The sequence below is a fragment of the Pyrgilauda ruficollis genome, unplaced genomic scaffold (genome assembly GCF_017590135.1).
Source record: "Pyrgilauda ruficollis isolate IOZ18807 unplaced genomic scaffold, ASM1759013v1 scaffold27, whole genome shotgun sequence".
Taxonomy (NCBI): domain Eukaryota; kingdom Metazoa; phylum Chordata; class Aves; order Passeriformes; family Passeridae; genus Pyrgilauda; species Pyrgilauda ruficollis.
Genome location: NW_024524044.1, coordinates 5307653 through 5321204, shown reverse-complemented (window position 1 = coordinate 5321204; position 13552 = coordinate 5307653). Strand labels below are relative to the sequence as shown.

The 13552-nt window shown below is 38.4% G+C and overlaps 1 protein-coding gene across 1 annotated transcript in view; it reads right to left on the bottom strand.

The window, feature by feature from the left end:
* Positions 1–431, bottom strand: part of KCND2 (potassium voltage-gated channel subfamily D member 2) — a 263107-nt gene extending 262676 nt beyond the window's left edge. The window contains exon 1 of the mRNA XM_041471509.1: positions 94–431. The gene's annotated coding sequence lies outside the window, so the exon portion shown is untranslated. The remainder of the gene's footprint in view (positions 1–93) is intronic.
* Between the last annotated feature and the right edge of the window lie 13121 nt (positions 432–13552).

Sequence of the window (13552 nt, the reverse complement as noted above, 5' to 3'; positions counted from 1 at the left end):
CACCACCCCCGTACCCCCGCCTCCTTCCTCTCGCCCCTTCCCCTCGGCTCAGTTCTCCAATCGCTCCAGACGTGCCCAGTCTGCGGCACCTACCTGTGAAAGTCTGGCGAGAGCGCTCAGTTGCATAGAGACTTTTGGAAATACGGGCTCTGCCGCTAGATCTCCGCGCCCCGCCGGGAACGGCGGGGAAGTAGTTGCTCCTGAGAAAGCTTGATCGCATCCAAAGGGACATCGATAATAAGGCTTTCCCCCACCCCCACCCCCCTCCGCCACCGCCGAGCGCCAAGCAACAAGTTCAAGGGGTGGGTGGGGGGAAAAAAACAACGTAATCGCGCCTGGCAGCTCTTGGAGCACGTCCTTGCGGGGCGCGGATCCTGCGGCGCGGGGCCGCTGTCAGGCGCGGCTGCGGCTGCGGCCGCTGCCCCTGCCCTGCCGCGGGCTGCGGGCGGCAGCGGCGAGGCCCTGGCGCGGCCGGGGGCGGGGAAGGGGGCTTCCCGCTGCCTCCCCCAAGGCGGGCGGGCCATGCCACCCCGCCGCGCCGCCGCCGCCCGCGGGCGAGGGGCGCATGGGCGGACGGCGGTGCGGGCGCGGGGAAGCGCGGGGCGGGTGGGCAGGACATCGCTCCGCGGGCGAAACAAAAGGGCTGCGGGCAGCCGCGCCGGCGGCGGCAGGGCAGGCAGGGAGCGCGGCTGTGCCTGCGTGTGCGCCGGGTGTGTGCCGGTGTGTGTGCCAGTGTGTGTGCCGGTGTGTGTGCCGGTGTGTGTGCCGGTGTGTGTGCCGGTGTGTGTCTCTGCGGGGCCGGGATCGTGCTGTCCAACCCATCCGCCGGCAGCGCCGCACAGACCCTCTGGAGTTCGCGGTGCTTTGGGTAGGGATCGGGCGGCGGCGATAGCTTAGGTGAGGTACCGAGGGAATTTCTGGGGAGCGCTAGCTGCTTTCAAGGGAAGGGGAACCGTTCACTGCAAAAAAGGGGAAATGAGATGCCTGGGAGTGAAGTGTAGGATGCTCCTCACGACCCGCCCCGAGCCACTCCGGAGTTCTGGTTGCAATATCCAAATGGCTCTTACCAGCTTTGGGAACGGCGAGAGCTGGGACGGGTGTGGGAGCCTTTTCCTCCTCCTCTCCGTTCCGCTCCCGTGCCGAGCCGCGTCCCTTTTCCCGACGCTAGATGGCGCGTGGATGACGGGAAGTGAGCTCCAGCCGGGGCGCCGCTGCGGGCCCGCCGAGCCCCGCTCCGCTCCGCTCCGCTCCGCGCAGCCCCCGCTCCGCTCCGCGCAGCCCCCGCGCTCTGCCCGGCCCGCCCGCCTCCAGCCCCTGCCGAGCTCGCTGCACCGCCGGGTCTCCGCGCTGGACGGGCACGTAATTCCCGAGCTCTGCGTGCCGCTCTGATAGCGCCGATAAATAGAGGGAATATAGGGTCTGTATTCTGAAACCACTCTATGTCTTCTTCATAGACCTTGCAAGAAGATACCAGAAGGTATTCCTCCTTCTAATTTGCCTGTGTTTCCGTTTGGTAGTAAGAGGTTTTGAAAAGAATAACTGAGTAAATAGGTTCTTTTAAATGTGAAGTTTTTACAACAAAACCTTCCACTCTGATAAGCTATTTGAGATATATGCCAAAGAAATCCAAAGCAAAATTAAACCAAATACACATTGAACTTTGGGAGTTAACTCTTTTCTGTATTTTAATAATAGCTCAGCTTCAGTATATATTCACTTCTAAGTTCCCATGGAAAAGATGAACACTTTCAATATTGTAGCCTAAACTACAACCTAAACTGTCCCTCCAAGTAATACTTGAAAGCACAGAGAGAAAAGGCTTAAAAAGGTTTAAAGTGCAAACTCTAATATAGGAAAACTTGTGATGATGACTGATTACATATATCAAGCCACTTGAAATAAAATATCACATTAAATAAAAGATACTTTCTGTTTATTTGCTGAACTTGTTTGTTGATTTGTTGCTTTGCTATTTTTTTCTAGTTCAAATATTCAGTACATAATATCCTATAAATTAATCCATTACGTTTAAATCAGTTGGTCAACTATAGGTATTGAGCTTTCAACGTTATGGATATTCTTCCATGTGAAATGGGAGGTTTTGTTTGGTGCTATAGGACATTCCTGTAGAATTAATAAATCCCAATTTTTGATCCTGTCAGCTTAGTACTGATAAAATAATACAGGACTTCCTTTCCTGAAAATCAAGAGGTTTCCTTGTCAGCTATAGATTGTTTTTGTAATCAAAAACTGCTCTTATTTTTTTAGCATGCCAGCTTTACAAAAATCAGTTGCTGTCTTAAGTTGATTTTTTTTTCTTTTAGAGTTTTTCCTGAATAGAAGTCTCATAATAAAGAATTTTCTATCCACAGAGCGAACCCATGAGAATGGGTGCCATTAAAGAAACACCTGGATTCCTGTTGCAATCTTAAACTTGTTTCAGAAATTTACAAGTTTCATAAAAAGATGGAAAAAAACCCCAAACAAACCCTATCTTTTTGGACAATTTTGGGTACCACATAGCGTTATAACATTTAGTCTTTTTTAAGTAAGAGGTTTGAAACCAGTTGAGGTTTAGAGACTTTTCTGACACCATTGCCTGTAAAAGTAATCACCTCACCTTAAATTTTTGTGGACAACCTGTATATCAAAAAAAAGCAGTACCTACCTACCTATCTTTCAAAAGCAGTACCTTGGAAGGAAAAGAGTGCACTCTATTGACTCCTTAATTAATATGTTACTGAGAAGCGATAGCCAGGAACTCAAACTTTCACAGCTGGTACCTTATGTTTAGTTCATTAAAATTGCCTGGCTGAAGCATTCCTTACTTTGTATGTTTCAGAAGGACTAAATCCTGCTACATAAGATGCACCTAAATAATCAGGTCTTCCTAAGTCAAAATCCTGCCCGTGAAATCAGAATTGGCTACAAAGAGATTGGTGTGATGTGACAGGGAGGATTATGACTTCAAATAGGAATTAAATAGCAGGGACTCAAATGAGACAAAGATCCTATTTTCAAGGGAAGAAAATAAATCCTAGTAATTGTAGGAAAAGAAGAAAATGATACTAAGGGGAATGCACAATGGGCTCTAAGATGAGCTGTTTCTTAATTCATTCTGAAGTCATGAGACATAAAGAACTCTCTGAGGATTAAATAAGCTACCAGCTATGATGCAGAAGTCTGTATTAATGAACTTTTTTTTATTTATTTAAATATTTAAAATGTTTGAAACTGCAAGTTTTCTTTACAGATTGAGAGCACATGTGTATCCCCTCTTTTTAATTCCTCTAGTATTAAGACAGTTTTCTTTCCTTTTGAGAAAAGAACAGTGCAGATGGTGTTTTGTTTTGAGGTCTGTTAGGTTTTGATTTTGGTTTTTTTTTTTTTTTTTTTTTTTTTTTACATTTTTGTTTTTGGGTTTTTTTTTAATAAAGGGAACATTCCTGAAAACATCTAGTAGCAACGTCCAATATAAGAATTTCTAGAATGCAGCCCCATTGAAGAACTAGGTTGTGAGATTAAGAATGTGTCTCACAAAGGAAAGTGTTTGATTCTACCTTGCAAGTATAAAAAAACAGTGCTTTGGTCAAACACACAATCAGCCCAAATACCTATAGTCATAGCCTGCAGTTTCCTTGCCTTCATAGGTTTTGGGGTTTTTTGTCTAAATCTAGCTGCTTTTTGTGCTTTGGACCAGACAGAATAAGTGGAAGGCTTTTGATAATTTTTCCAAGATAAAATGCCATATTTCTGGGATTTTGCTAAAATAGGCTCAGGTCACTCTGCAGTGCAAGTGCTTGGTGTCCTTTCTATGCAGAGAAAAGGATTGCTCTGGACATTAAAAAATGACCTCTCACTGGTCAGTGATTGAGACATACTGTGGGGGGAAGTGCACCACACGCACCATTTCTTTTAGATTCTGAAGTCAACCTGAGACGTAGTATAGCCACCATTAACCTAAAAAAAGACCCTTACTTCTGTGGGAAAAGATTTTTTTTGTATTTATTGTGGGTTTAGAGGCTGGAACATGAAGGCAGAGCTGTCAGCATAGTAGTTTCTTTTTTTCTTAATGTGAGGCTAAGTCAATACTTGGAAGCATCTCAAGAAAACCTTACACTCTTCCAAAGAAGAGACTAATTTGATCTCAAATATATGTGCTTTAACTTCTCTAAACCAACAAATACTGACTTAATCATTATATATGTTTTTCTTGATGTATAGGATATTATATGAAACATTACTTCTGTTAAACTATGTATGTATTAGGTCTTATTAAGCTCTGGGAATTCCTCTTCAGATTAGTGATATTGTACCCATCAGTGAAATGGTAACTTTTAGATTTTACTTTAGATAAATACATGTTTCTCGTTTTGAATTCATGTTTTGCTTCATATAGTATCTTCAAACAAATATATTTTGTCTGTATAATGAGACCAAATTTCAACCAATTTAGCTTTAAAGATCTGTGGTATCTAGTTAGGAGCCTACTCTCCCTGAGTTCTTGGAGTCAACAGAGGGAGAAACAACCCCAGAAAGCAATCTGTCCTAGCTACAATCTCAGTGTATGTAGGTAGGTGTCCACTGACTATCAAAGGCAGTCTGGGATGGCTGTGGTCCTTAAGTTATGAGCCTTTGCTTTAGGATACTTTGCATTTAAGCAAAATGGTCCTGAGACTTAGAGCCTGAGCCAGTCTGCTACGTCAAAAGGAAACTACCCTGGACTTCAAGCGTCTTTAAGGTCACATCCTTAGAAAGAGAAACTAAGAGTGAATTCATGCAGAAAACTAATTAATGACTACAGTTCATACTCCTGGTTGCACTGAAGCACTTTGGGAAGTCTTTGACAAAGATGCCACTTGCCAGACTTTCTCTGTGTTGCCACTGCCACATTGCCAAGCACATGCAGAATCTTCAGTGTCATCAAATGCTCCTGTTTCACTCCACGAACAAAATTTTAAAAATATATTTTTTTTACTTCACAGTTTTTGACTTAACTATCTTTTTTATTTTTGTTCTCTATAACATACAGCATGGCAATCTTTCAAACTGCATCCAAACATTACCATTTTAGATACTGTTTTTTCTTTGTATTCCAGGAAATGTAGGGTTTGGATGCTAGCCACCTTCCTCTGCTCCTGCAAAAACCTCACAACGATCAATGGCTCCTTGCCTAATTAGTCCCATCTCTCTTATACTGTGAATCCTTTCTAAACTGTTTTGTTACTAGATTGGCTCTGCTCTTCAATACCTGACATAGAGAGTACCCAGAGAGGGGTATTGCAGCTCTGACTGAGAGTGACTGCAATTGTATCCTTCCCATTTTTAATAACTGGCTTCTGTTCCAGCAAAACTTCCATCATTTCAAGTTTCAGCAGCTTTATAGAAATCCTATATGAAAGAGGTGAATATGTGCAAAAATATAGTTAATAGAAACAATGTGTCATTCACTGGCACAGATGAATATAGAACATTTTTCAGAAGTTAGTAGATTGAATAAAGTTATTATCTTGCATTGCAAATAGCTTCCTTAGTCCATCCAGCTCTTAGCAAAGAAAGATGTCTGAGGTCAGGCAGGCTGGCATGAAGCTGGTAACTCTTCAAAACTGAGAACATCTGGAGAGATGCCTGTAGGGGCACCTTTTATGCCAGTAATTGCTAATAGCCCCTATACCACAGTTCAGAACAGGAAATAGAAACCTTCTTTCATGTTAATGATTGCTTTCTAATTGCATAAACAGCAATGAGATAGCAGTCATTTATAGCAAGCTACTCCTCCAGCTCAGGGAGGAAATAATTTTTTTGGTGGTGTTTCTGGTGGCATTGCTGTGGTGAATGCTGAATCCAAGCTTCCAAAAGGGAGAAAGGATGAAATAATATATAGTTTATATATTTTCAAAAGTGAAGCATTACTTATGGGGGTTTTTTTGCATGAAATTAATTTTAAAATAAAATCCAAAAATTAATTAAAAATATAAATTAGAAAAGCTAGCATTTTTTTCACATCAGTTTTATTAGCCTGGAGCAGAGTGAACAGTTCACAAATCCTGAGAAACATTTAGATAGACTTGATATCATGGTATTACTGGATGTCATCTGATCTTAGAAGTTGTAAAATCAAGGTATTACAATTGAAAACTGTCCTAAACTTAGTGTCATTATGCTCTACATAGTCCCAAAAAGATGCATGTCACAGAGAGATGCTAGATTTATTAATCATTTAGCTTAAACACAAAATTAAACAAATATTTCATTGTATGATTAGCAATACTTCACCTCGAAGGCAGTTTTCAGCACAGGCTATTCAGTTATAATTTATGTTGCTAAGACAGTCTGACAGCTTGCACAATAGTGCTGCTGTCCAAGTTAAAAGAAGTATGTTTCAATGAAATCATACTTGCTTCATAGGAGGCCATAGCTTTGTTTGCCAATTAAAGACTTTATTTTGCTGTAGTTTCATCACTCATAAATCAAATAGCAAGAAAATATCTAATTTGAGTTATAACATTTTTAAAGCAAGATCATAAGAAACCAAATCATCACAATGTCAGATCTTTAGTTTCCTTCCAGTTTTGTATGTAGCATTGCCCAGTCATTTAAAAAAGATTGCTATATAACATGGCCTCAAGAATACAGCAGTTAGAGTGTAGATATTTCATATACAATGTATGAATCAAAAAAAATGAAAACAAAAGCCTGTTCAATGGAATTAAAGTTAAAGCAATAGAAAGCAGAAGTGTGAAACACTAGACAGTAGACACATTTCTATAAATACAGCTCTGTAAGAAGAAACAAAACCACTTGTTTAGTAAAGATTCCAAAAGCAGTGAGAGTTTGCAAATGGTTGAATTCTATTTGCAGCTTCTGGTCTGCTCTCATTATCCTCTGCAAACCAGTCATATAATTCACAGTGAATTTAGTTATTTAATTTTATCTGTAATACTGAATGGAAATGTTGTCTAGATGGGACAGCAGTCCTTCCAAACCCCTTACTGTACTCTTCTATTTCATCCTCCAGTTAAATAAATTAGGGCAGAAGATAATGTAACATGGAAAGCTTTAAAAAAAAAAAGAGTAGCACTGTGCAGCATAGCTATTGATGTCTTATTCTCCACCTGTCTTTTGTCTAAGGAAGGGTGATCTCATTAGTTTCCTCACAGTAAATAATAATAGGGTGTTTCATCTCCAGCTACTCGCTAGTTTTCATTGAATTATAAAAACTGCTTATCTTTAGTCTTCTTACCCCACTAAAATGACATTCAAGAGTTGGTGTGAGTTTGACAGACAGAGTGACATTGGATATTACTGTATTCCCTCAATTTTTTTTTTCTAGGTATTCAATTACCTAGAAAACCATTTTACAAATTGCCATTTCTCTTTATTTTACTCATTCATCCTGAGCATTTTTGGCCAGCTTACTCAAGAAAAAAGAGATCTGAATGCACTATTTTCCGTTCTCTTTATAGCGGACTTTCACATTTCATCGCCTTTAGGTGAAACTCTGGTTACGTTAGCAGTTACAATTAACAGCACAAAGGTTGCCCTTGTCTGGTAGCCATAACCCTGAACTACATCAAAGGATTATAACTGAGAAGTGTGAATCCCTCTGCAGCTTTTTCACAGCTGCTAGCATAAAGAATTGCAACTACTAGCCAGAGGTGTGTGTAGATCAGCTGTTCTTTAGTGGCCCATCCCCTTCTGACACTCTAGTCCAGACAGCTCAAGCACTTTGTAGCTTTTGGGAATCTCAGGAAAGCATTCTGTAACAGACTTGTGTGCATGTGTGCACGTGTTTAAGAGAACATCATAAAAACCAAGCACAGTGTAGGTTGTTCATTGATTATTTATTATGAGAAACGCTTGTTTCAAAGGTAGAATTAGTGGTTAATATCATTCATATTGCTGGTGAAATCTTTCTGGTATGAAAGAAACACTTTCTCTATCATAAATATTCTCCCAATCTCTTTTCTTTGTCTAACAGAAACAAAGTACAATAAAGAATTCATGTTTCTTTTTTCCTGTTTTAATGTCATCATGAGTGTGCCTGCCTTTCTTCTGAATTCATGATCTCCTATTGTGTTTCATTACATATGGAAAGCTCAAATACGTATCTGGTTAAATTTACTCAACCTTTTAGGAAATTACAGAATCCAATATTATGTTTGAATAATAGATATTTTGCCATTTGGTTTGTTGAAATGTAAATATCATGACTCTATGTAAAACAGAAATGACAGATGGAGAAAGTTGTACATGCATACACTCTCCCTGAAAAGTAAGAAATGTGCATTTGTGTCATTTCAAGCTTGATCTAGAGAAGTTTTGCATACAGAAATACATGTTTCTTGGTAAAACTGGAAAGGTAGATAGACTACTGTTATATTGCTTTCTGGTTTTCTTTGTTTTGTATTGGACATGTAGTTGCCATGATGGTAGCTTTTCAAAGAAAAGATTCTGTGGTTGGCAGTAGAGTAGTAGAATTGCAAATAACTGCTTTAATTTCATTTTTTTCCCCAGTTCAGTGCCTGAATAAAGGATTTATAAATGCCCAAAACACTGTTGTATATTGAATCAGAGCTAAAGTTCATTCATCACACCACTGAAAGAAAAAAATGAAATTAGCATATTCATAAAATTTTGTTAGAAATATTTTATTTGGATTTTTTACTTGATTTCTATTTTCCCCTCAATTTTGGCATTTAATAAAGCAAAAAGTAATTTCAAAACAATGAAAAAGAAATGTTAAAAAATCAGATTTCCAGATTTCCCTTTTCATACAAATCTGTTAAAAGTTATATCTAAAGGCTTTTTTCAGTGAAAAAGAAAAATCATAAACCAGAGATTTCTTACTTGCTGTAGACTTTTCAAAACTTATTAATTAATTTAGTCTTTGATAGAGGTTTCACATTTGGTTCTGGTCTGTAGTAACAGATAATAAAAATTTGCTGTCCTTGTACCTTAAGCTTTGGCAGAGCTTGGTGTGAACACAGGGAGATTCAGTGCAGGAGTCTTCCTGGAGGACCAAGGCCCAGTTTTAAAATATGAGATTCCTTGCGCAGGGACCCATCTGTAAGCAAGAACTTATCCACAGTGAATGTTGACTTAGGAAAGAAACCTGCAGGATATGGTAGCCACATGGAAAATCCTTTATTATTTGAAAAAAAAAAATGTGTGTGCTTCCCTTACAGCTTTGTGCTATGCTGTTCAGTTAAGACTATAATTGTGAAAGCAAACATTTTTTAGGCTTTGATCCTCCCAGTAACTGCAAACATGATTAATGCTGCACTCATTAATAGGTATCTTTACCCTGAAGAGCTATCCAGAATATCTGCATTAGTTTCAGAATGGTTGTATGAAAACTTACTTGTGTCTTGGACACTCTTTACCTCAATTTTTATGCTGGCTCAGTGTTTCATGTTTTACAGTGCAACTAATATATGTAATAAGCCAATAAGGATTCTGATTATACTTCTGTAACTCTTACTCCTTGACATAAAATCTTTCTCCTACTGTGTAAGTAAGATTAATTTGTAATCTTATATGCTTACTGACATCTCCCACAGTGTTCAAAGTAGGCTAAATATGTAAAGTCTTGAGTACAACTTAGGCCTAAATTATAAAAATTAAACAGTCTTATCCACACCATTTCATATGACTGTATCTAAGAGAAAAAAAAAAAAAAGATCACCTTATTTATTGTTCAGGAAAATACAAATAAACAAAAAAACCCCAAACTCATAACTTGGTAGGTGTACAAATGCCAGCTGTAGAAAACAGCTATTTTTTTGCTAGTGACAATGGGAAATCCTAATATTTAGTACTGTGTATTGTGCATGAACTACGAATTTATTGTCCAATGAATCTTCAGGTATTTGATATTTGCAAATGCTAACAGTTTCATGAGGTAAGAGTACAAAAAGTAATTTTGGGATGACGTATGTGTATTTGATAGCATTGCAAGGTTATAATGAAGATTGTTAGCAACATGAGGTGTTACTTAGTGTTAATAAAGAACCAGCTCCAGGGACAAAGCTGAAGACACAGAGGCTCTCTAAAGGCACATTACAAGGTAGGATGCATCTCATCTAAGTTTTATCACCTTAAAATTAAGAACTGAATTCAAGACAGTATTCTGAGCTTCTTGTATTCTTGATAAGGGCGAGTAATTGCATCTCAACTTCACTTGTAGTATCATTCAGTAGATCCTTTTTTACTCTTATTATTTGTTATACTCCTGCATAAAAGAAAAATAGTAAAATAGAATCCAGGAGGTTTTAATGAGATATCTGTAAAGACTTTTGCATAAAAGGTTATTTTGTGAGAGCAAGATGACAGCCTTAAAATATTTATTACTCATTAAAACATAAAAAAGGTTGTGTACTGAAAAGTGAATCATGGCCTCAAACAGAAAAATCAACTGATGTGCTGCAAAGCTGTTTGTATCATATGTCCTAAGTCACCATCCCTTCCATGTCATGCAAGCATTGTAAGACAGTCCTGTGCTATTGCATGAAGCTTCCATGCATTTAACACAGTTAGAAAAGGGAAACTACAACTGGCTTTGATAGGATTAAATTATACAACTAATCCTTTTTGTTCCAGATGTCAATACATAACAGTAATATCAGAGAGTCAAATGCAGAACCTCATACATAATTTTAATCCCTCTTCCTGTGCTGCTGGTTACAGATCTGGAAATTATAGCATGTAAAAGCTTCTGAAACTGGACTTCTTTCTCATTGCTTTAAGATCCAGTACTCATAATAGTAAACATTTTACTGAGTTATTTTGGAATTCCATGTGTGAGTAGTAAATGAATTGCAAATTGGTTACACAAAATGATGGAGGGAGTTCAGCCTTTTATGTCAGGTGAAAAGCATGTCACACATACTGACTTCCCACCTGTGACGGCATACCTAGACAGCGCCAAACTGAAAACTAGGCAGCATGCAACAGCTGAGAAGACAAAGTGCAACATGCATCTAATTTCACCAAGAGAAATGGCACATGCCACAGAACACATCAGCAATTATTGCAAAATCACTATTTTACGTGAATGAGTATAGGTATACCTATGTGCATACACACACACATATGTATGAATTCTATATGCATATGTATTGCTTGCTTGGGTATTTTATTTACTGTAGAGACAATGTGGTGTGACTGTCACAACTTACATGTTAGGTATATGCTACAGTGCACTTTTTGCAGGTGCCAAATGGCAAAAATATATATACATTCTATAAAATCTATACAGTCTGATAATTTTCTAGTGCAGAGAAGTTCCTCATTCCGAAAAAGGAATATATTGAAATCTGTGTATCTATGTTCTCTTTAAACCACCAGTCTCTCAATAAGAAATAATAAAAAGACTGCTTTTGTGGAGCCTAAAATGCTTTATGTTTTGCTGCTGCAAATTTAGTCAGCAAAAGCAGCTCAACTCATCTAAAACTCATTTATGAGTTGTGCTGACATGAATGAAACCATCAATGGTACGAAAACAATGGAAGTAAGAAAAAAAGTTTTTTATTTTAAGCTTCATTGAAAATAAAAGACAGAACATTTGTCAAATGGGAATAGTTGGTGATTAGTAGAATTTAAAATGTCATGAAAATCTAAAATAATCATACTTCAAGTGTTTGTGGATCAAAACTTATTACAATGAGAAATAAAAACATATTTTATTTTATTACAGCAAGAAATAAAATAAATCTTAATGATTATATAGTGCAGTTGCCCCTAGACTTTTGGCCAAAATTTGTACGATGAGGCCATGATTTATTTTATACTCAGCTTTCAGATCCGATGGCTATTTAGTGATTTGCAGCGTTCAGAACAGCATAACAACAGCAGAGCAGCCAAGGAGCTTTCTGGAGATCCCACATGTATGCACCTGCAGATTAATCCAGTAGATCCTGGAAAGATCAACTTTTGGGCAACAGATGCAGTTTTCTGTGTTTTCAGGCAGTCCACAGAGATTAGTGGCTCATTTCTCTGGTGAAGGCTGCTGCTGGTGCCAAGAGACCTTCACAGGCTGAAGGGAATCTTGTGAGCTGAAAAGGAAGAAAGGGCAGAAGCCACTCTGGTTTTCAAGAGTAATACTTGTCTTGACTTGAACAATAGTTTTGCCTTCACCACAGCCATTCTATAATTATGTCTCTAAAAGAATTTCCAAACTTATAGTTTGGAGCAGTTTATATAGGTCTTTTAAGGAAATTCTATTATTGCTTCACTTTATGTACATTTTTGTACGAAGTGTATTTTATAAGTATTCTTTATGTATATCTATGGTTTGAATACATATTTATGTTTGAATACATGGAAAATGCTTTCAGAAAAGTCAGGGTTTTGTGTTTCTCTTCTTCCTGTTTGTTTTCCAGGAAGACTTTCAGTCCTTAAAAAAAATATTAAATGAATTTTCAGTTTTGATGTGCAAGAAAGGAATACAAATAAGTTTCCTGTTTGTAGATGATTATAGCAAAGCAGATAATGAGGGGTGAAATCTGCAAATATTTATTTAAATTAAACAGTGAATTTTCCATGGACATATTCTAACTCATTTTGTGCTCATTTTCCAGGAATATTCTAGGAAACTAATTTACTGAGAGGCTGCTTAAAATATGTATTGTTACTGAATAGTGGATGCACCAAAGAAATTCATACTTGGAGTTCTAATATGCAGTTATTGAAAATGAACAATAAGCTATTAGTTCTAAGTTCTGGTCTGCTTCAGTGAATGAAGAAGAAAATGTGACTGCTGCTTATATGCTAACTGCAATGATTCCCAAAAATTTCCTGCTGTTCTTTGCAGCTATAGTCACACATCATCACCATTATCATCATCAACTACATAATCTTTCTACAAATTTCTAATTTGTGGCTTAATGCATAGTCAGACTTGTCTTATAATATGACCAAACATGGGCAGAAACTTTTGCAGAACAGGAAGGTTTTGGAGCCAGATGTTTTGTGGGAAGACTTTTATTCACATAGATGATAAAGTGCAGAGAACAAACACCCTATTTCTGTTTGTTGCTACATATAAGTAATAAGAGGTTAAAATCAAATTAGTCTTTACTTTTATTCCATTCTTTTAGTAAATTTATTACTACAGTATTACCAAGTACATTTACAGAGAGAATTTGGTTATGTTAACAAATAAATAAATACTAATATTACATTGTGGATCTTTAAACTAATTTCAGATTTCTGTTCAGAGCTGTGCCTTTTAGTATGTATGAGTCTCACACTGTTGATTCTTGCCCTGTGGATGCCTGACCCAAACCTGTGGGTCTCAGGTGAGTGCAGCAGAGAACCTCAGGTTCCTCCTGTGCTCTCTTATCCTGCATGTCAGCCTGGAGGGGTCACAAATCAGCAAATGCAAGTGGCCATACACCAAAGGGTAGGTCATCATGTTAAGACTTGTGCTCAAAGGCTTCAGCAGGGAGGCAGGCTACATCAGAGCCAGGTGTATTATGGCGTCTGCTCACCCTGAGCGACCCGCTCGAGTGCGCCATTGTCTGTCTTGCAGCTGAAAGGAAGATGCTTT